Below are 22,500 nucleotides of genomic sequence, written 5' to 3'. Positions count from 1 at the left end.
TTTTACCTCGTTGTATAAAAATAGATCTCCCACTGTTTGAAAAGAATGCACACATCAAGTCAGAAGAATTCTGTTCCTCTTAAATTCAGAAAAACTTATAAGTCACGAACCCACGTGTGTGTATGGGTGGTGCCCTGTTCGGTGGGCGTGGTCACCTGTAGAGCATTTGCCTATAGGTTCAGCGGCGAAGTTTCCTGAAAAAAAAAAAACATAAAAAAAATTGGACAGATCCGGCAGGTTATAAAGAATAGGGATAATTATATCCTCTATGGAATTCAATGAGAGGTGATACCTGACGCCGGTAGACAGTTGCATCGAAAATTGCACAGCCTTAGAGCAGAGTGTAGAGTGGGCCTATTTAGGTTCACTCAAGGCATAGACCTGTAGTTTATGTGTCACCTCCTACGGGAGATGACATGGAAGACGCTTTAAGAAACGTGTAGCCGTATTATCTGTATAGGGGTGATGGAATCCTATCTGTTTTAGTTTCCTGGAAAAGAAAACTATTGAGATGGCTTTGTCTGTCCGTCCGCACTTTTCCTGTCCGCACTTTTTCTGCCAGCCCTCAAATCTTAAAAATTACTCAGGCTAGAGGGCTGCAAATTGGTATGTTGATCATCCACACTCCAATCATGAAACATAGAAAATTGCAGCCCTCTAGCCACAGTAGTTTTTATTTTATTTGAGGTTAAAGTTAGCCAAGATCGTGCTTCAGGCAACGCTATAGGACGGGCCACCACCGGGCGGTGGCTGACTTTCATGGACCGCGGCTCATACAGCATTATACGCTGAACAGAAAACTCGATTGCGCCGAAGAAATTTCGGGGAATTTTTTACTTGTTTAATTTTGCGTATTACAACTCTTCAAAGTGTTGGAAAGGGTTTGGTGCAGAATTGTTACTGAGGATGGATTGCGACTCTGTTATCACTTATGATAGAGACATTGTATAATTATTTCAAAAACCACTTTAACACCTTCTGTTTTTACATATTACATATTCTTACACTCGTTTATTTTCAATCATTAAAGATTTTGACAGCTCGCAACAAATTCTTTTCTGTACCTCACATCCTCCGAATACCCCTGGGTAAACCAGTACGACGTTAAGATTTTCGTCTTACTTTCAGACTGCTCACATAGCTGTTTCATATCAAACACTCGATAATTGCGTCCTCTTCCCTGTGTAAATCCTAATTCCTCTTACCTGTCAGTCCTTCTCAATCAGAATTCTACCATACACCTTCCCTGGTATCATACGCAACCTTATGACCCTCTATTTCTCACGTCTACTCTATCACCTTTACACTTATGCTGTGGAATCATTTTTCATCACACTTATATTTATGTATAGGAGTGTGTATGCATGTAAGTGTATGCATGGCTGTGGTATTTATGTTTTATAGTTGTCATCTTAAATTGCATAGTTTTGATCTTCCAATTAACTCCACTTCCCTTGCAGACGAGGGACACTGGTATTTTTTCCTCTTTGCAATTATTTGTATGACAGTGAAACTAGCCGTCAAAAATTATAGTAACTCAAGAGAGGTTACCAGATGACGGGTCCCCATTCTACGAGGTACATACCGTCCCGAGACTCGGACCAAGATACCATTGTTCATCATACTTCTACCGGAACCAGAGGTGGGAAAGGTCTAAACTTGGTGTGCATTATCCGTAGACTACCACCAGGCCACACGCTCAATTTTTATATATATGTTTTAATCCATATTCGCAACTACTTTTGCCACACACACCCACACACTCACACACACACACACACGCACACACACACACACACACACACACACACACACATATATATATATATATATATATATATATATATATATATATATATATATATATATATATATATATAAAACTTCCTTCGTAAAACTGTTCGCCAGTATCAAATAGAAACTAAAACAATCATCTAGTTTTATACATGTTTTTCATGCCTGTTGAAGTTCATTTCGTTTTGCTTTGGGATAATTCAAGTGTCTCTGTATGAAGCGTCTGTATGAAATAAGTGGTAGAAAGCCCCCGAGGGAGAAAGCTGAATGGTTGGCAGCTTCTTATCTTGACAAAGCCAGTTCTAGACATTTACTGTGCCAAATGTTAAACAATATATATATTTCATCCGAAGCACCACACTGCTCCGATTTTCGCCATAGTTGACTCTCATCTGACTTCAGTAATTACTTATACCTTGTAGTTGTCAACTTTTGCTTCAGTACCCGCAAAGACAATAAACAAGTAAAAAATGAGCAATCCAGTTTTCTGTACAGCCGCTGCAGCGTATAATCAAGGCCACCGAAAATAGAGCTATCTTTCGGTGATCTCTTGGTATAATGCTGTATGAGCCGCGACCCATGAAACTTTAACCAAGGCCCGGTGGTGGCATATCCTATGTCGTTGCCAGAAGCACGATTATGGCTAACTTTAACCTTAAATAAAATAAAAAAAAAAAACTACTGAGGCTAAAGGGCTGCAATTTGGTATGTCTGATGATTGGAGGGTGGATGTTCAACATACCAATCTGAGGGCGGACAGAAAAAGTGCAGACAGAAAAAAAGTGCAGACAAAATAAAGTGCGGACGGACGGACAAAACCGGCATAATAGTTTCCTTTTACAGAAAACTAAAAGTAGTGAAACAAGAGATATAGTTGTCAGATGGAATACGTACGTAAAGGGTTACCGCGATCAAGCGATTTTCTGGCACAAAGTATGGAAAGATAGTGGAAGACCAATTAATGGTGATGTTTGTCAGATCAGGCGTATGACAAGGTTTAATTATCATAAGGCAATTGCTTTCACAAAGAACAATCCAGATAACACAAAAAGAAAACGGCTAGCAAATAAACTGAGAGCTGGAAATTCGAAGTTCTTTCGGGATGAAAAAGGTAGATTTGAGTTTAAGGTTAGTCTGAACTCTGATGTAATAGATGGAAAGAAAGGCAAGGAGGCTTGTAATATCTTTACTAATAATTATAAAGCGCTTTGTAATGCAGGTCGGTGTGACAAAACATCGAGTATTCTGCGGAGGGTACAGGCCGATCTATCTGATATATCTGATATCAGTCTAATAATGAAAGTCACCTGCATCATATCACTACTGCTCAAACGGTCAACAGTGCTATAAAACATTTGAACAGAGGTAGAAAGGACGATAGCCATGAAATTTATACTGATGCCCCGATAGAAGCCCCAAGGAAACTTCGTCTACACCTGGCTTTTCTTTTGACAATAATGCTGCGTCATGGACCTAGTGATGACATACAACGTTCTAGTCTTCTCACCTCTGCTCAAGAATAAAAGGAAGGATTTATCTAGTTTGGAGACCTACAGAGCTATTGCTTTAAACAGTTCCTCGCTGGACGAGTCGGTAGAGTCCTCGGCTAGCACTCTGCTAGGCCCGAGTTCGAGTCTCCGGCCGACCAATGAAGAATTAGAGGAATTTATTTCTGGTGACAGAAATTCATTACTCGGTATAATGTGGCTCGGATTCCACAATAAACTGTAGGTCCCGTTGCTAGGTAACCAATTGGTTCTTAGCCACGTGAAATAAGTCTAATCCTTCGGGCCAGCCCTAGGAAAGCTGTTAATCAGCTCAGTGGTCTGGTTAAACTAAGGTATACTTATTGCTTTAAACAGCGAACTCTGTAAGTTACTGAGCTATATTGTTATTGACTACTTTCAAAGATTGTTCAAGTCCAGTGATTTTCAATTTGACTACAAAAAAAAAAGTTTTTGGACATGGCTATGTTCTTACTTTTATGGTAATGGAGTCGGTACAGCATTATGTGTCTCGGGGGTCAAATGTATTGGCAATATTGCTAGTTGTTCAAAAGCCTTTGACAGGATACGGTTCGGGCAATTGTTTGATATATTAATCCACAGGGGTTTATGCCCATTAGCCATCAGACTGTTAATAACAATGCATAACAATGTTGAGGCCAAAGTTAAATGGAATGGTATTTATTCTGATAGATTCAAAATTAAAAATGGAGTGAAGCAGGGAGGGGAAGCGTTCCTGTTATTGTTGACTTTATATGCAGATGTTTCAATAGAGAGAGTTATAAAAACAAATGTAGGCTGCTACATCGGCAATGTTTGTGCAGCAGTTTTTGTTTTCTGTAAAAGAAAACTATTGTGCCAGCTTTGTCTGCCCGTCCGCACTTTTTCTGTCCGCCCTCAGATCTTAAAAACTACTGAAGCTAGAGGGCTGCAAATTGGTATGTTGATCATCCACCCTCCACTCATCAAACATACCAAACTGCAGCCCCCTAGCCTCAGTAGTTTGTATTTTATTTAAGGTTAAAGTTAGGTATAATCGTGCTTCTGGCAACTATATAGGACAGGCCACCATCGGGCAGTGATTCAAGTTTCATGGGCCGTGGCCCATACAGCATTATACCGAGACCACAGAAAGATAGATCGATTTTCGGTGGCGTTGATTATGCGCTGTAGCTACTGTACAGAAAACCCGATTGCGCCGAAGAAACTTCGGGGCATCTTTAACTTATTTTGCTTGGAGAGGGATTCATTCACGATTAACTCTTATATTTCCTGCCTTTCTTTGATTTCTGGGGATCTTAAAGTACCTGAACTATCCAGTATTTTCATGACTGCGTCAAAGTGAAAAAAGTCAGGCAAATTTGCTTTACTGAGAAGTTTAGTTCTTTCATACTTCAAATTATTTTGTAATCTGTGACATAAACGAAGGAATAACTCTAAGGGGAAAACGCATCATGGTCGTTCTAAACCTTTGGAGGTGCGTCTAAAATATCGCTCTCCAACTTTGAGGATACAGTTAATGGGGCTCATTAGTTTGACATTTCTAATATATACTGTATATATATATATATATATATATATATATATATATATATATATATATATATATATATATATATATATATATATATATATATATATATATATATATATATATATATATATATATATATATATATATATATATATATATATATATATATATATATATATATATATATATATATATATATATATATATATTAATATCCGTTTACACTAAATACTGAAGCTGCCATTTGGAACTTTTTTTTTGGTAGCTCTAGATCGCAGTGTGCTGTGTGAATTTGTGTGAGAGAGAGAGAGAGAGAGAGAGAGAGAGAGAGAGAGAGAGAGAGAGAGAGAGAGAGTGACTGATTTATTTATGACTACTAAAACTGGCGTCACAATGAGAGACAGATAGACAGGCAGACAGACAAACGGACAGAGACTTGCTTGCAAAACAGGTTTCTTTTAAATTCCAGTCCACACACCAATTCTCCAGCACTTGACAACACGTCCAAAAAAAAAAAAAAAAAAATCTTAAGAAAGCCAAATAAACATTCTAGAAGGGTAGAAAACAATTAAACATGCATGAAAATACAAGGGCAACAGTTGGTGAACAACTAATTGATAGAGACAGACAGACAGGAGAGAGAGGAGAGAGAGAGAGAGAGAGAGAGAGAGAGAGAGAGAGAGAGAGAGAGAGAGAGGATATTCCAAATCTCCCGAGGCAAAAACAAGAACGATACCTATTAATCAAACTTTAGAACCACTTTTAAGCGAACTAATTAAAAGTCTTATCAAACCTTCCCATAATGAACTCTAAAGTTTCTGAAACAACAAAACATCATTACGAACGCTACAAAACTTTGATTTGAAAAGAAATAAATTCTTAAACTTCATTTTTTCCCTCTTCCTTTCGTTCATTATTTTCGTTTCGCCCAGTGCCAAATTCATTCAGGTGAGATTACCCAGGAGGCTATGCGAGGTGTAATGCGAGTAAAGAAAAAGGGGATTTCAAACAATGAATGTTTTGTTTTTAGCCATGTTGCAGTTTCTCCTCCTTTCCCGCTGCTCTCGAACGATTTCAAAATGCTTCATCAAGAGGGGAGTTCCGCTTACCGCTTTTCATGCTGCGAACGAAGGAATGCGGATAAGAGCGTGGTCTGTTTACATATGCAAGCATCCCTCGTTCTCGGTCACTGAAAAATAGGAAAACTTTGCAAAAGCGCTTCGAAAATGGCCAATGAAATTCCATTGAAGGCATGAGGAAAACCTCTTCGCAAATAGAAAACTGAAAATAAGACATATGCAGTAACTAACGGCTGCCATTATGTAAGCCTGCAGGTCCGTGTGAAGGTGGGCAATCTGCATGCATATATTTATAAGGAAATTCGTGCCTAAGTGTATGTGTATGTATACTTCTGATTGTACGTACGTATGTATGTATGTATGTATGTATGTGTCTCTATGTAGGTGTTTACTTTTATAGTTACATGCTTTTTTTTATCTGCAAAGTTACACATGAAGCCTAGAAGAATTTTTGGATATAAATACTGATTTCACAAGAGTGGCCACATTTACTTAGTCTTACCAGAATAAAGAGCTAACCTAATACAGTACTTCAGAAACACGTAACTACTTTCAAGATACTAAATTTCAAAATTAAGTTTAAGGCTTTCTTACCTAAATAACAGGTTAAAAGCTAGTAAATGAAGTGCGTCTTTGCGATGTCAAAGAACAGTCATTCAGAGGGATGTCGCTCATAAGAAAGGTCTGATGAAAACACAAAAACTAACGCTTATATTCATGATGCATTATAAGGTAAAAATAATCCAAGCAATGTTTAGAATTGTAGCACTAAAAGGTGTGCTGAGGTTAAAAGAGCAAAATTAAGGAAAACCCGTCCACCATTGTTTTCAATGTGTTCTGTGAAAACACAATAATCTTAGTTTTGGTTCTCATCAAACCCCCTGATAAATAAAATGAGAACCTGCGGTATGATTATATCCCGAAATTTTTACTAGGTTTCCTTTATCTCCTGATAGAAATTGCAGGATTGGCAGCTCACTTTCCTCCACCTCGTCCGGACCGGCAGGAGAGAAGAAGAAAAATGGACGGGGCCGAGCAAGTCAAATTGCAAAGGAAAGAAACTGGGCTGAAAGTAAAATAGCTTCTCTGGGAAAATAGGCTGGGAGAACATTCCTGGCTCGCTGAGAGAAAGAAAGGAATTGTCGCCTAAACAAACGGGTGATGTTGCGGTCTGTCCGTCTCAAATGGCAGTTTGGATGAATGAGTCAATTGAAGTAACAGCTTATGGGCGAAGAACGTTAAATCATTCTGCCATAAAGAACACGATGGGTAGTCCATGTCATTTTCCGTGTGTAACAACCATAGGCTAGGCATGATGAATTTCACATTTAGACTTAGCGTCGTCCTGCTCCCGTCTCTAAAATGATTGCGAAGCACGAAGGCCCAAGTTCATTATTATAACCTTCATTTTTGGGCGAACAGAAATAAGATAACAAACGATAGACGATTTTAATGGTTATGAAATAGGGTTCGTGGAAACTTCGACTTTATTTGTACAGAATATAATCATCACAGAGGCTATGTAGTTATTTTATTATTGACGCTACAGTCGTGTTGTTGTGAGATCGAAAATTGACCAACGGGTATTTATAACTTTAACAAGCCGTTATGTTATGGCAACCCAACTAAAAAACGGAACGAGCGTTTCCACGTCCTGATAGCCAATGAACAACATACGACGAAAAAAATTGCATTTATGCAACGAATAGCCAGCCATTAACGGTAGGTGAAGGTCAAAACCATTATAGTTTCATAAATTGAACGTGAAAACAACATCCTGTAAATCATTCAAGTTACAAAATTATTTTTTCATATAAATATTATTCAATAATACTGGAGAGTAAACATAGCACGGTAGGAATTGCAAATTCTCAACCTTAGTTTCATTGTTCATGCAAAGGGGTATTCCATGATTATTAGACTGTGTCCAACGTATGACGAATTAATCGCTCAGAGTTACGCTAAAGGAGCGTTGCTGATATTCAGCGTGGCGCAAACTGAGGAATGATTTAAATGAGAAAATTATAATAACGAAACTCAGCCTTCTCGTTATGGGCCAAGTAGCGGTCCTTCCCTTTGGGTATAGTGTATCTACGATCCCTCTCTTATTAGCAGGTAATTTGACATTATCAACTAAGAACTAACATCTACGTGTGTAATAAAAATCCATAATTATATAGTAAACTCATCAGTGTTTAACGTAAACAACGGTGTTCCTCATCAGTGTTTAACGTAAACAACGGTGATCCTCATCAGTGTTAAACGTAAACAAAGGCATTCCTCATCAGTGTTTACGGTGTTCCTCATCAGTGTTTAACGTAAACAAAGGTATTCCTCATTAATGTTTACGGTGTTCCTCATCAGTGTTTAACGTCAACAATGATGAGGAACACCGTTCAGGTGTTCGAAAGTCTATGCTCTTGTCTTTTACATAGTAATACAGTTTACTGTATAACTGCGGATTTTTATTACACAAACTGTTTTCACGAGATTGTGAATTTCTTAGCAAACCTACTTGGCACGATCTTTCAGACGAAAATGCCTTTTGCTGGTTTTCGTCGAATATCAAAACGACCACAGATATCCTAATCAGCTGGGGAAGGAGACTGCCCCAGGGGATATTCCCATTCTTTTTCGGAGAAGCCAAAAATTGCTGTGTTGTATACGAATAGTTTTTTCATAGCAAGCAAACTGCATGCAATACCGTGCCTAATCGAAAGTGATTTTAAAGTGCTGTTTGTAACAAGTACAGGTCAGCTCCCATTCTTCTGTAGCTCTCTTAGCCGCTGAGAAAAAAAAAGTCTTTAAGCCCTTATAAATGTCTAAGGAAACATTGCAACTGAAATGAGTCCAGAATTGTTAAACTTGTCTGTAGGGTTGCCATTCACCTGGTTAATGTTAAGGTTCTTGAAAACCTTAAAATTTGCAAGCTGGGACTTTGTATTGATTTTCGTTCATAGATTTTTAAGTGCCGTACAGTAGAGGGTTGATGATTTTTTAATAACCTATACACGTGTCTGGTGTTCAGCAGGTTGTAATCTAGGATTTTGCTCTTTCCATATTTCATTAGTAAATGATTCTTGACCGTGACATTAAAACAGCGCGCTAAGCAGATGGTGTAAACTATTTAGTTATATGCCCTTTGTAGCTGCAAAATATAGTGGTTACTAGCCATAATTAAGCTTTACTATTAAGAGGGTATCAGTAAGTAATGTAGCCAGTGGGGAATTAAGCTGAACTCCAGCGAAACCAAGACCCCCACACCCCTTCATAGCTCCTTGTACGTAAACAGCGGCTTTTTTTTTTTAACTATTCTGAATATCTGCTAATCTTCTTAACCACAATTCTTATTCCTGGGAGACGGCTCATTTATTTTTACAAAACTCCCGACATCAAGAGATGTTTTTTTGGCACTGGAGGAATATTGCTCTGGGGGTTGGATGTCAGTATCTATTTTCCACATATACTTTTCTTTCCTTTTTATGCTACGTTTTAATTCATAATCTTTGAAAGCTTCCTTGGAAAGTTTTTGGTTTCTTCCCCATGGTTGCATGATCATGTGCCCTGAAATATCAATTTGTAAGACAATTCATAATAAACGTTCTCTCTCTCTCTCTCTCTCTCTCTCTCTCTCTCTCTCTCTCTCTCTCTCTCTCTCTCTCTCTTCTGAACGAGATATCTTTAATCTGGAATGGATGTTAAAATGTTATTCAAATTCCTCTTACATTCCAGGGACAGAAAAAATTAATTGATATTCATGGTGCATCTGCGTTGTTTCCACCTAATTGCTGAAGAGAAAAATGACTTTCCTGTGTCCACTTTCTGCCTTTTTTCTTTAATGTTCTCCTGGGTTTTGCGTTTAATCAGGCGATAATAATTCTGTTTTCAGAGAAAATAATTATTTTAGATCCAGTTTAATAACAACTGATCCTTAGCTAGTTGCATCTGGATAATTTATACTTCATTTTGCATGTTGTTATTATTATTATTATTATTATTATTATTATTATTATTATTATTATTATTATTGTTGTTGTTGTTGTTGTTGTTGTTGTTGTTGTTGTTCCTTGAGTCGGATTTATGCTTTGATGTTCAGTATGCCATATTGTACGAAATTATTTACTGAGTTTATATATTACGACATCAGTCCAGTTCAGACCAAAGAATTTTTCATAATTTTCACGTGTAAAAATATTTTTTATTTACCGCTTGAGTCTGAACAGTGCATTTTCCTCGCAATTAAGACGATTTAATACGCTGTGACCATTTTTTTCAATCCATGTGGCCTGCTCTTTTATATCTTTATTTGGTCTCATCGATGTATCTAATTGTTTTACCATTCAGATTGACTTCTCAGCCCCTGAAACTTATATTAAGGATGACCAAGGCTAAAAACTGTTCTTGGGGTCATCGTCGCATAGTTACAAACAAGCAAAAAATGCGCCGAAGTTTCTTCGGCCCAGTCGAGTTTTCTGTACAGCGTATAATCAAGGCCACCGAGAATAGATCTATCTTTCGGTGGTCTCGGTATAATGTTGTATGAGCCGCGGCCCATGAAACTTTCAGCCACGGCTCGGTGGTGACCTGTCTATAGCATTGCCATACATACGATCATGGATAATTTCAACCTTAAATAAAATAAAAACTTCTGAGGCTAGAGGGCTGCAATTTGGTATATTTGATGATTGGAGGGTGAATGATCAACATACCTATCTGCAGCCCTCTATCTTCAGTAGTTTTTAAGATCTGAGGGCGGACAGAAAAAGTGTGGACGGACAGACAAATAGCCATCTCAATAGTTTTCTTTTACAGGAAACTAAAAAAAAAAAAAAACTACTGACACAAGAATTCGAATACGTGATGACAGGACTTATCTGTTAAACAGGTAAGCAACTCCAATATCATCTCTCCAAATAATCTTCAAAGTTAATATACTTTTTTGAAGTAAAGTATTTAAAAAATATTTCAATATTTTAATCTTATGGATAATCGAGATCGAACTCCGAAGTCAGCAGAAGGCTTTAGATGATATTTAATCTTCTGTGGAGATTCATCAACAGTTCCACATCTTATATTATAAATATAAAGGCGACGATTTGGCGTCAAAATGTAATGGACGTGGAGAAAAATGTCAGCATTGCCATCTATAACATAACGCATTATGGCGGATGAAGTATATCCTCATTATGAACTTTGGAAGTTAGTGCAAGCTTCCATTTCGTTTCAAACTTCTTTCAATGGTAAATTTTGCATTTTCCTTCCAATGATTTCTCTGCCGCTAAATCGCAGTTCTTCGGAAATCACCCAAAAATTAAAAAGGGGAAATCGCTGCCGTAGCAATAAAACTCATGCAAAAAAAAAAAAAAGAATACCGCGCCGAGCTTTCATAACCTGCGCATTTTTTCGCCTGTTTTATTTCAAATATTTCTCTGTCCTTGAGTTTTCATTGTCGCTGGAATTTTATATTTTTTTCCCACTGCTGGAACTAAAGCTTTGATATCGAGGAATTAAAATTGCAGTTGGATTTTCACCTGCCTCAGGTGCATAATGGCTGACGATTTTCAGGTCTCGATTATAACCCTGACTAATTTCTACTTTCGATAATGTCACACAGATATTTCCCACCCTTCTGAGCTGTGAGATGTTGTGTAGGTATGTAGGAGCACAATACGTGTATCTATATGTTTGAAAACAAGTACATTTTCATAGAAACTTCCATATTTCTTAATCTGCGTTTCGTTTCAGACCCTTTATTTTTGTGGAATACTGCTTTTTTCGCCGTTTGAGAGTCTATTTTATTCTTACCTTTCATTTACATACTTTTTTTGATGTTTGCGTCTTTCTGCTTACATTTATCGGCCTTATATTTGTTGGAAAATGTGTAGCTTGTTATATATGAATGTGCATTCATTTACATACAGGCATTGATTTTCAAAGAACTTATTGTTTCTCCCTTCCCTCTCTCTCTCTCTCTCTCTCTCTCTCTCTCTCTCTCTCTCTCTCTCTCTCTCTCTCCCCCCTTTAAACAGGATATTATATATGGAGCAAATTTCAAAAAGTTATTCAAATTCCTATTACTTTCCCGAAGCAGAAAAAGAAAACATTTTTGGTTGATATTCACGGCGCATCTGCGTTGTTTCCGCTTAATTGCTGAGGAGACGAATGAGTTTCACGTGGACACTCTCCACCCTTTTTCTTGAGTGTTCTCTTGTGTTTTGCGTCTAATCTTGCGACAAGAATTTTGGTAGGAGGGAAAGTTTTTAATATTATCTTATTGTGTCAGTGCTTTGCTTAAACTAAAGAAAATATTGTGACTATTTCCCACTCTTCTTGGGGGATACCCACAAAGCATTCACTGAAACAGACTTTGGTTTTCATGCTCATGAGGTCGAAGTTTCCGAATTGTTTTTTCAGTTTTCTGTAAAATAAACTATTGAGATGGCTTTGTCTGTCCGTCCGCACTTTTATGTCCGCCCTCAGATCTTAAAAACTGCTGAGGCTAGAGGGTTGCAAATTGGCATGTTGATTATCCACCGTCCAATCATCAAACATACCAAATTGCAGCCCTCTAGCCTCAGTAGTTTTTATTTTATTTAAGGTTAAGTTTAGCCATGATCGTGCGTCTGGCAACTCTATAGGACAGGTCACCACAGGGCATTGGCTGAAAGTTGCATGGGTCGCGGCTCCTACATCATTGTATGCTGTACAAAAAACTCGATTGTACCGAAGAAACTTCGGTGCATTTTTTACTTGTTTAGAGTAGCTGTTAAAATATCAGTCACGTTTATATCACATCCTTGTCCCATTTTTTACTACCTATATTTTTTTTTCTCTGCTTTAGCGCGTAAACCCCATGAAATTGCATTCTGTACGTGGTAAAACCTTGATTACAAACACTGACAACATTTTCATTATTTTTTATCAAACATACTGTAGTTTATATTCATTTTTCAGTCTAAGTGTTAAAGCACTTTTATTACTTTGTGTGTTTCGCATAGATTCTTCTGAAAGTCCTTTGCACTGATTATCTTACTGATCCGATAGTCTTTTCAGCACATGACAACAGAGATGGCCAACACCAAAGTCTATTTTTGAGGTCAACGTTGCATCCTTCAACTAAAACAAAATTGATTTACGCAGTCAGACATCTCTGTTACATAAATAGCCAACTCCAATAAGATCTGTTCAAATGACCTTTGAAATTACTTTTTATCGAAGGAAAATTTTTGCGGCAATTGTTGAATGCTTCCAGCTCCTGAAATAACCAATAGTTATTCGAGATTTTGCTCTAAAACCAGAAGAAAGTATCTAATCAACATTTGATACCCTTATCGTGGTTCATTACCAGTTTCATATCCTATTTTTGATCATCGGGAATGGGGAAGCTGGGCGTCAGAATGTAACAGACATCATCCAAAAATTTAGACTGTTGCAAAAATAATGTATTTTGACGGACGAGAAACGTGTACAGGATGAATTTTTGATGTCTGCGGAAGGTTTGGTTTCGTTTCAAATTTCTATCTCACTTTATATTTTTCATTTTTCACACCAATGGTTTCTCTACCTCCCACTTTTAATTCATGGAAAGGGCATTGCCTTCGCAAATCGATCGAAATAATTTAAAGGGAAAACACTGCCTTGGTAATAAAATTCAAGTAACAAAAATATGATCCTGAGTTTTCTTGGCCAGCTCTTTTTTTTTTTATCAGAAATTTCCTTATAATGCGGTTTTCATTTTAGCTGAAAAAAAAGATAAAAAAACCGATGCTGTGCTTCTCTATTCTGCTGTAGCCGGAACTTTTATAACGAAGAATTATAAACTATTCTAGAATTTTCATCTGCCACAGGTGTATAATGGCTAGGGATTTTCAGGTCTCAATTATATTCCTGGCTAATTTCTGCTTCTGACAATGCCACATAAATATTTCCTTCCATTTGGTCTGGAAAGAAGCTGCCTAGGCTAAAATCGCTTATTACTGTATAATATTCAGTGACATACCGCTTGACAACAGGCACAATTTTATTGGAAGCTATTTTTTTATATGTAATTCATTTTCTTTTTAACCATTTCCGTTTTTTTATCTTTCATTTCCTGTGAACTTACGATGGACCAATACGAAAATTATTTTTAAGACAACTGTACAATTTTTTGCAACATTTCTCTCAGAGATGTTAAAAATGGTGTGCAATCGTCATAAGATGAATAATTCAATTGCTAAATAATAGTCTTAAAATGAAAAGATAAAAAACGGAAATGGTTGAAAAGAAAATGAACTGCATATAGAAAAATAAAGCAGTTTCTCTCTTTCACTCTTTGAATCTTCAGCTGTACACTCTGATGGGCAGAGTCAACAGACCCACGATAGTTACGAAGGGAAATCAACCTGCAGGGAGAGGAAATTTATAGGAAAGGGTGATAAAATAAACACGAGGGAATAGAAAATAATATCGCAATTCTGGAGACTTCAGCAGAGGGTAGGAATGAATTTGCTCCTAACTCAAATATTTGGAGATCAGAAGATTCCACAACAGCACTAGGCAAACTGTTCCATGTTTTGGAAATAGCCAGGATAAAAACCCTAGCAAACTGAGTAGTATTAAGCATCCTACTTAGTACTTATAGCAAGAACAAGTAGGTCAGGTAAAGAAGAATGCAGAGGATGTTTGTCGTTGTAGTACATTTTATGCTAAAATCATAATGAACTTACTTTATATCTATGCCACAAGTCACCATTAAGATTTGGCAAAATAAACTTGACTGATATGACCCTATTCAAGAGTCTGAGATGAGGGTCAGCAGGGGAAGACCACAATCCAAACGTGGAAGAAGAAAAGAATTAATACACTTAGATATAACAGCTTCGTCACGAAACATTCGATAACATTCCCGCAAGGTTTTGAGAAACATAGGAACCAACATTACTCATATGCTTCTCAAAAGTCAATTTCTTATCAAAAGTTGCTCATAAAATCGTGAATTTCACAGACATTTAAACTGTACAATTTAAATGTAAATCAGGATGCAAAGGCAAAAGTGTCCTGGATCGACTGACTATCACACTTTGAGCTCTAGAAGGGTTAAGCTTCATGTCCAAAGCCTACTCAACTCATGATCTCTATTCAAGGATCCTGCAACCACAGACTCAAGGTGAGGAGAAGGAACAACAGCTAGAGGAGTAGCATAACTGAAATATGCAGTCAGTTTGTTCTCCAGACCTTACCACATGTCACTAGTATAGGTATAAATATCAAAGGTCCAACAACTCTACCTTGAGGAACATCTGAAATGACATTACTAAAGCTACTCAATATAATGGCCATCAACGAAGACCCTTTGGGTTTTGTCTATTAAAAATTCATTTGAAAATAAAATGTTAGTATCAGACCTCAGACCCACCAATCACCAATAAGCTTAGTTTGTAGATAAGTGCTTCATGATTCACTAAAATCTAGACTGGCCATGCGTGTGTCTGCACCCCATTAAGAACACTTGACAAAATAGTCGATATGGGCAAAGCATGCATCGCAAGTACCAAGGCCTGTGCTGGCAGCAGGTTATTATTTTCGACAAACCTACAAAGACGCTAAGAGAGCAGCTTCTCTGAAACCTTAGCTGAAACAAGGGTAATTGAAATCGGCCTATATTCAGAGGGCAATGAGGACGGACTTATTTCCTTAGGTAATGCAGCAGTGTTTCCCTTCCTTCAAACAGTAGTAATTTTAGGAGCCATGAAATCAGTGGTCTTTTTTAAAAAAAGATGAGAAAGGTACCACTAGGGTCTCTGCCACCATAACTGTCAAGGCCCAGTGGCAAAGTTTTGGCTTCTATAAACCTGAAGGCCACTGAACACAGCTTAGGCTCTCAAAAGCATAACTGAGGCAGCACCTCACCACACTGTTTGCTCACAAAGGCTTGAGCCAAAAAGTTCTGCCTTCTGTTTAGGGCAATATACAGCAGTACCATCAGCATCTGCGAGGGATAGCATGCTTGAATCAACTTCAGAGAGTGATGACTTGAGGATAGACCTCAACTTATGGTCAGCACTACTGGAGAGCAAGATTTCCTTCAAACCCTAATAAGTTGTCTCATCTCTCTTATGGACAACCTGAGCTTCACTTCTAAGCTCTGTCGGTTTGGTTTCTTCAAAATCTTTTTAACTGTTACCATATTTCATTTTTTTATGTACAATGCTATAAAAGGAATAGTACGAACTTCATATGAGGGTCTTCTTGTTACTGAGTCAACAGAATAATTTTGATGACAAATTTAGTGCTTCGATAATCAGTAGTGCACTTATGATCATTAAAATGATCATTTTGACAATTGTAAGAATGCTTCTGATAGTCATCATGTCTCTGGAAATTGAAAAAGGTCATTTGCAACATAAACCCCACTCATTTGTCGCTGCAATTAGATCTAATAATCATAATATTATCAGTTAGACTACAATAAACAGAACTAACCGACTTCAGCAATAGGCAAAATCATGGAATGTGCCTCATGTTTAAGCTCATGTGTTTTGCCACTGGTTGAATGTTGTTCTCCTGTTTGGCTGTTTATCTTTATTTATTTTTTTATTTACTCTTTAGCTTTTACTCCTTCCATTTCTTGTTTTTTTTTTTTACATAAATGTGCATTAGACTCTTTGGATGATTACTCAAGTTAAATTAAATGTTAATTCTCCTTTCATAATATGTATTTATGTTGAAGTATCTTGACGTATCGACTGAGAGATATTTCAAACTCTCTCTCTCTCTCTCTCTCTCTCTCTCTCTCTCTCTCTCTCTCTCTCTCTCTCCCCTCCTCCTCCTCCTCCTCCTCCTCCTCCTCCTCCTCCTCCTCTGAACGAGGTATTTATATAGAGAGCAACTTTTAAAAAGTTAACCAAATTCCTCTTACTTTTCTTGGGTGGAAAAAAAATTTTAATTGATATTCATGGCGCATCTGCGTTGTTTCCACCTAATTGCTCAGGAGAAAAATGAGTTCCATGTGTCCATTTTCCACCTTCTTCTTTAACATTCTCTTGGGTTTTGCTTTTAATCATGCGACAAATATATTGCAGTGGGAGGAAATTGCTATTTTACATTTTTGTTTTCATGATCGCTGATCCCCAACCAGTATATTATAATAATTATTATTCCTTTTACTTTGCAAAAACTTTTACATTTGCAGTTTATTGTATCACCACATGGCTTAAATCAACAAGAAAAAAATTCTGAATCTGTGAATCAAACTAATACTTAAGATCAGACTGCGATAGTCATGTGAGATTCCATTTCCCTATTTATTATCAATATTTTCCATCCCTATTCCTCTCTTAGACGATGACAATTATTATTATTATATTATTATTATTATTATTATTATTATTATTATTATTATTATTATTATTATTATTATACGTTGCTTAACCAAAATTTTGTTTTTGAGCACGGCATGTTTTAAGACACCTTCCTGTCAGGGTAGGTGTTGCAGTGTTGGTCTTGTTTATGCTACAGGATTGACCTAAGTTTTCCTTCTATACATCCTTTCTAAACTAACCCCCACTCTCCCCTTTAGCACCAGAACCTCATGACAATGCATTTTGTACGCGATAAAACCTTGATTACAAACATCGCACATTGTATATTGAATACAGTTTGATGATGTGTTTTCATTTTCAATCCTTGTCACCAGTTCTTTCATCACTTAGCTCCGCATCGATGCTTCCGACTCTCTTACTTTGATTGTTTTATCGTTTGGACTGACTCTTTAGAATCCTGCTTTTAGTTTTCTGTAAAAGAAAACTATTGTGCCAGGCTTTGTCTGTCCGTCCGCACTTTATTCTGTCCTCACTTTTTTCTGTGCGCACTTTTTCTGTCCGCCTTCAGATCCTAAAAACTAATGAGGCTAGAGGGCTGCAAATTGGTATGTTGATCATCCACCCTCCAATCTTCAAACATACCAAATTGCAGCCCTCTAGACTCCGTAGTTTTTACTTTAGTTTTTCCTTTTAGTCAGCCATAATCATGCGTCTGGCAACGATATAGGATAGACCACCACCGGGCGATGGTTAAAGTTTCATGGGCCGCGGTTCATACTGCATTATACCGAGACCACCAAAAAATAGATCTATTTTCGGTGGTCTTGATTATGGACTGTAGCAGCTGTACAGAAAACTTGATTGCGCCGAAGAGGCTTTTGCGCATTTTTTACTTGTTTAGGATCTTGCTTACTTTCTCGATGACAGTGTAGTTTTAGAGAGATCCTGCACTGGCGCCACCTCTGACTATTTACGAAAAAGAAAAAATTAGATTGACTGAGCAATTTGAATGTGTCATGACAGGATTTCTCTGTTAAATAGTTATCCAACTCGAATGTCATCTCTCCAAATAATCTCTAAAGTAAATAAACATTTTATCAAAGGGAAACCTTTACAGAACTGTTGAATGCTCTCAGTTCTGATAGAAACCTGTAGGTAATCGAGATATTGCTCTGAAGCTAAAAGAAAATCTTCATGCAACGTTTAATGCTTCCATGATGGCTCATAACAGTTTAGATTTTTATATCGGGAATTTAAAAGCTGCGGGGTCAGAATGCAAGAGGCATCAGCCAAAAATTCTGACTTTGTCACGAAAACAATGCCTAAACCTTTAAGGCTTGTGCGAATTTTTGGTTTCCTTTCTAAATTCTTTTTCATCTTATATTTTCTATTGTTCTTCCAATGATAGCTCTGCTGTTGAATTATAATTTTGAAAAGATTACTGCCCTCGACCAAAAATTAAAAAGGAAATCGCTGCCTTAGTGATAAAACTCTAGGGGAAAAACACTATGTCGAGCTCTCATGCCATGCGCAGTTTTTTTCTACCGTTTCATCTGAGGTATATCTGTACTGGAGTTTTCATTGTCGCTGGAAAATATTTTTGTTCTCGCCGCCGGAACCGAAGCTTTGATTACGGAGAATTACAAAATGTAATTGAATTTTTATCTGCCTCAGGTGCATAATGGCTGACGATTTTCAAGTCTGAATTATATCTCTGGCTAACTTCTGCTTTTGGTAATACCACATTAATATTTCTATTCATTTAACCCCGAGGATGTGATACAGGTTGAATTGGCTATTATGTGTATGATATGTATTTATATGTTTCAAAAACAAGTATGGTTTTCTTAAAACTACATGGCATTCTGGCATTAATTTTCTATTTTACCAAATTCATATCTTATTCTTATTTTTTCCTATTCTGTAGATTTACTGACTTCACGAACGCGTTTTGCTTTTTCCTTATATCAATATCCAACTACGAATAGACGTATGGTACATGCATTTGCTTTGGTTGCTAACAGGATAATCTTAAGAGTCAAGCAAATAGGTGTAATAACCAATGAAATATATTATTGTTAGCAATATATTTATGATAATTAACACAATACTCATGATGATCAACAACATGCTTCTGATAACCAACTAGTTTCTGGAAACTGAGAAAGTGAATTTGACTCCATCCGACCCATGTACAGGGTAGTTCAGTTAGATTCGAAAGTCTAGAAATAATGCAATTTACAACAGAAAACAAGTTTTCTGTACAGCGTATAATACTGTATGAAACTCTCAGCCATGGCCCATGAAACTCAGCCGAGGCCCTTGAAACTTTCAGCCACGGCCCGGTGGTGGCATGTGCTGTTGGCACCTATAGCGGTGGCAGATGCACGATCATGGATAACTTTAACCTTAAATAAAGTAAAAGCTACTGAAGCTAGAGGGCTACAATTTGGTATAGTTGATGATTGGAGGGTGGATGATCACCATACTAATTTGCAGTACTCTAGCCTCAGTAGTTTTTAAGACCTGAGGGCGGACAGAAAAAGTGCGGACGGACAGACAAATAGCCATCTCAATAGTTTTCTTTGACAGAAAACTAAAAGAGGACCGTACGACGTAAAGGGCTCTATGAAATTTCGCCACTCATGTATTTCCTGTGCTGTAACTTCCACAAATTCCCACTTAATCCCAGTCTCCCTTCTCATAGTTGACAGCCAAGTAGGTCTTGGTCTTCCAGCGGTTTTTTTGATGCCCGCTGGAACCTAGTTGACGCTATTACTGTTCTTCCAGGGGTTGTGTGAAGGACATATCCAACCCACCTCCATCTCCATTACATCTTTAGGTCATCTTCATGTGAACCTTTCGAAAATTCTCCTGGAGTATCATTTCTAACTCTATCCTGCCATTTGGCTCTTAATATTCTTCTTAAAATTTCGTTTTGAAATCGACAACACTTTTAGATACAAGATAGTTAGATTGTCATAACATGATTTATGTCCGTATAGCAATGCAGATCGCACAAGACATGCATAATCATACCTTCGTATGCGTTTTCAGTCTATTTGATTTCCAAATCTTACTCACCCTGCACATAGTTGTATTTTTCTTCTACAGTGCTCTGTAAATTCTTACTTAAGACAACCTGTCTATGGAAGCCAGTGTGGGAATGAATTATGGAATTCTTGAGCGAACTCCCCTTGTGAAGGTAAAATGCGGATGCTGAAAGTGAATGAAAGAAAAAAGTTTTTATTGTAAACGTGAGCTGTTTGTGTAGTATATGTCGTGCAAGAACCCAGATTGTGTGAAATAATATGGAGACACACGCGGGTCATAAAAAGATTAGTGCAGGTGAAAGGATAAGTCAGAGTTTTTAAGATGGTTTGGTTACATGCAAAGTTGAGTACATCTTAGTTTAACCAGACCACTAAGCTGATTAACAGCTCTCCTAGGGCTGGCCCGAAGGATTAGACTTATTTTAAGCATGGAGGGCAACGGGTTAGTGAAAACGGCTATAATTTGGAAATGCTGCAGGGTAAGAGGGAAAGTCCTAGAAAGGTCTGCAGGACAAACAGAATATATAAGAGGTATTGGAAAGGAGGGGTCCTTATTTTCAAGTAAGCTCAAGAATTGGTAAAAAATAGAAGGAATGGTGAACTGTGTACAAGACAGTAATATGTCCAGGAGCCCCCTGTGTAGATATGTGCTGGGAGGTGATCATTGATTCAGAATCCAAAGCATGAATATTGAATTTACTATTTTCTTGTTTTCCCTTCGGAGTCAAACCACGTGAAAGAAATGACCACGAAATATATATATATATATATATATATATATATATATATATATATATATATATATATATATATATATATATATATATATATATATATATATATATACATACATACATACATACATACATACATACATACATACATACACACACACACACACACACACACACACACACATATATATATATATATATATGTGTATATATATATATATATATATATATATATATATATATATATATATATATATATATATATATATATATCTGTATGTGTATGAGTGTGTGTGTGTGTGTGACGATTAAGCTCATGATTTTTCTCGGTAGATTTCTTCTAAGCTGGTTTTTCGTCATCTTTTTTTTGTCGAACAGACCAACTGGCGACGCATTAAAAGGAAAACTTCTTTTTCATGGACTCCTAGCAGAGTCGTGACAAATGTGGTGCCATGTTCAAGCATATGTTTCTTTTTAGAATTTGAGTAAAAGCAAGTTCACTCAAGTTCACTCTGTATGAAACCTTTCAGATCGCTAATGAAGATAGAGATTGCGAGAAGTTTCTTTTAAGGGGGAGCGCGTTGTTGCACATCACTGACAGAATAAGGGTGCGAATGATGGTTGAGGAATATCATTGAAGTTGTTTAAAACAACCTACATTGCAAGGCTAAACGCACATCCAACACATCGTAATACTGGCGAGGCCTCCATTATTATAGTTGCAAGCCTCAGAATGTCGTTTTATCTCACTTATGTTATCTGAAAATCTGACATAAGCAGATTTTACGAAAATGACAAATATCAACCCCAAACAACCACACATTTGTACAATACTTTTGACTTGAGTATTTACGCAAACCCAGCGATTTAGTCGACACAAATGAACACAACGGCAAAGTAAAATAACAGCTTACATGCAGTCTTGAAAAACTATTAACTTTGACATTAAAGAATGAAAAGTAAAAAGGAAGTGAAAATGTAAACATAAAGTATTAGCGGTGTCCTCTAGTGACATAAGTCTTTAGGGAAAACGAAATATCAAAGTATATCACATATTCGGGATTACACAATATATTTATAAACTAGTAGGTAAAATGGAGTTGTAAAATATATATATATATATATATATATATATATATATATATATATATATATATATATATATATATATATATATATATTTATATATATTTGTACATATATATATATATATATATATATATATATATATATATATATATATATATATATATATATATATATATATATATATATATATGGTGTAAAACTCCACTTCAGGTTATATAATCACACGCACATACAAAGACACACAGGCACATGTTTATATATTTATATATATATATATATATATATATATATATATATATATATATATATATATATATATATATATATATATATAAACTAGCTGACCAACCCAACACTGCCTGGGATAACTCTGAATGACAACCGATAAACTCTCTCTCTCTCTGTCAGC

The sequence above is a fragment of the Macrobrachium rosenbergii genome, chromosome 7 (assembly GCF_040412425.1).
Source record: "Macrobrachium rosenbergii isolate ZJJX-2024 chromosome 7, ASM4041242v1, whole genome shotgun sequence".
In the NCBI taxonomy this organism is placed as follows: domain Eukaryota; kingdom Metazoa; phylum Arthropoda; class Malacostraca; order Decapoda; family Palaemonidae; genus Macrobrachium; species Macrobrachium rosenbergii.
This window is presented reverse-complemented; position numbering follows the sequence as displayed.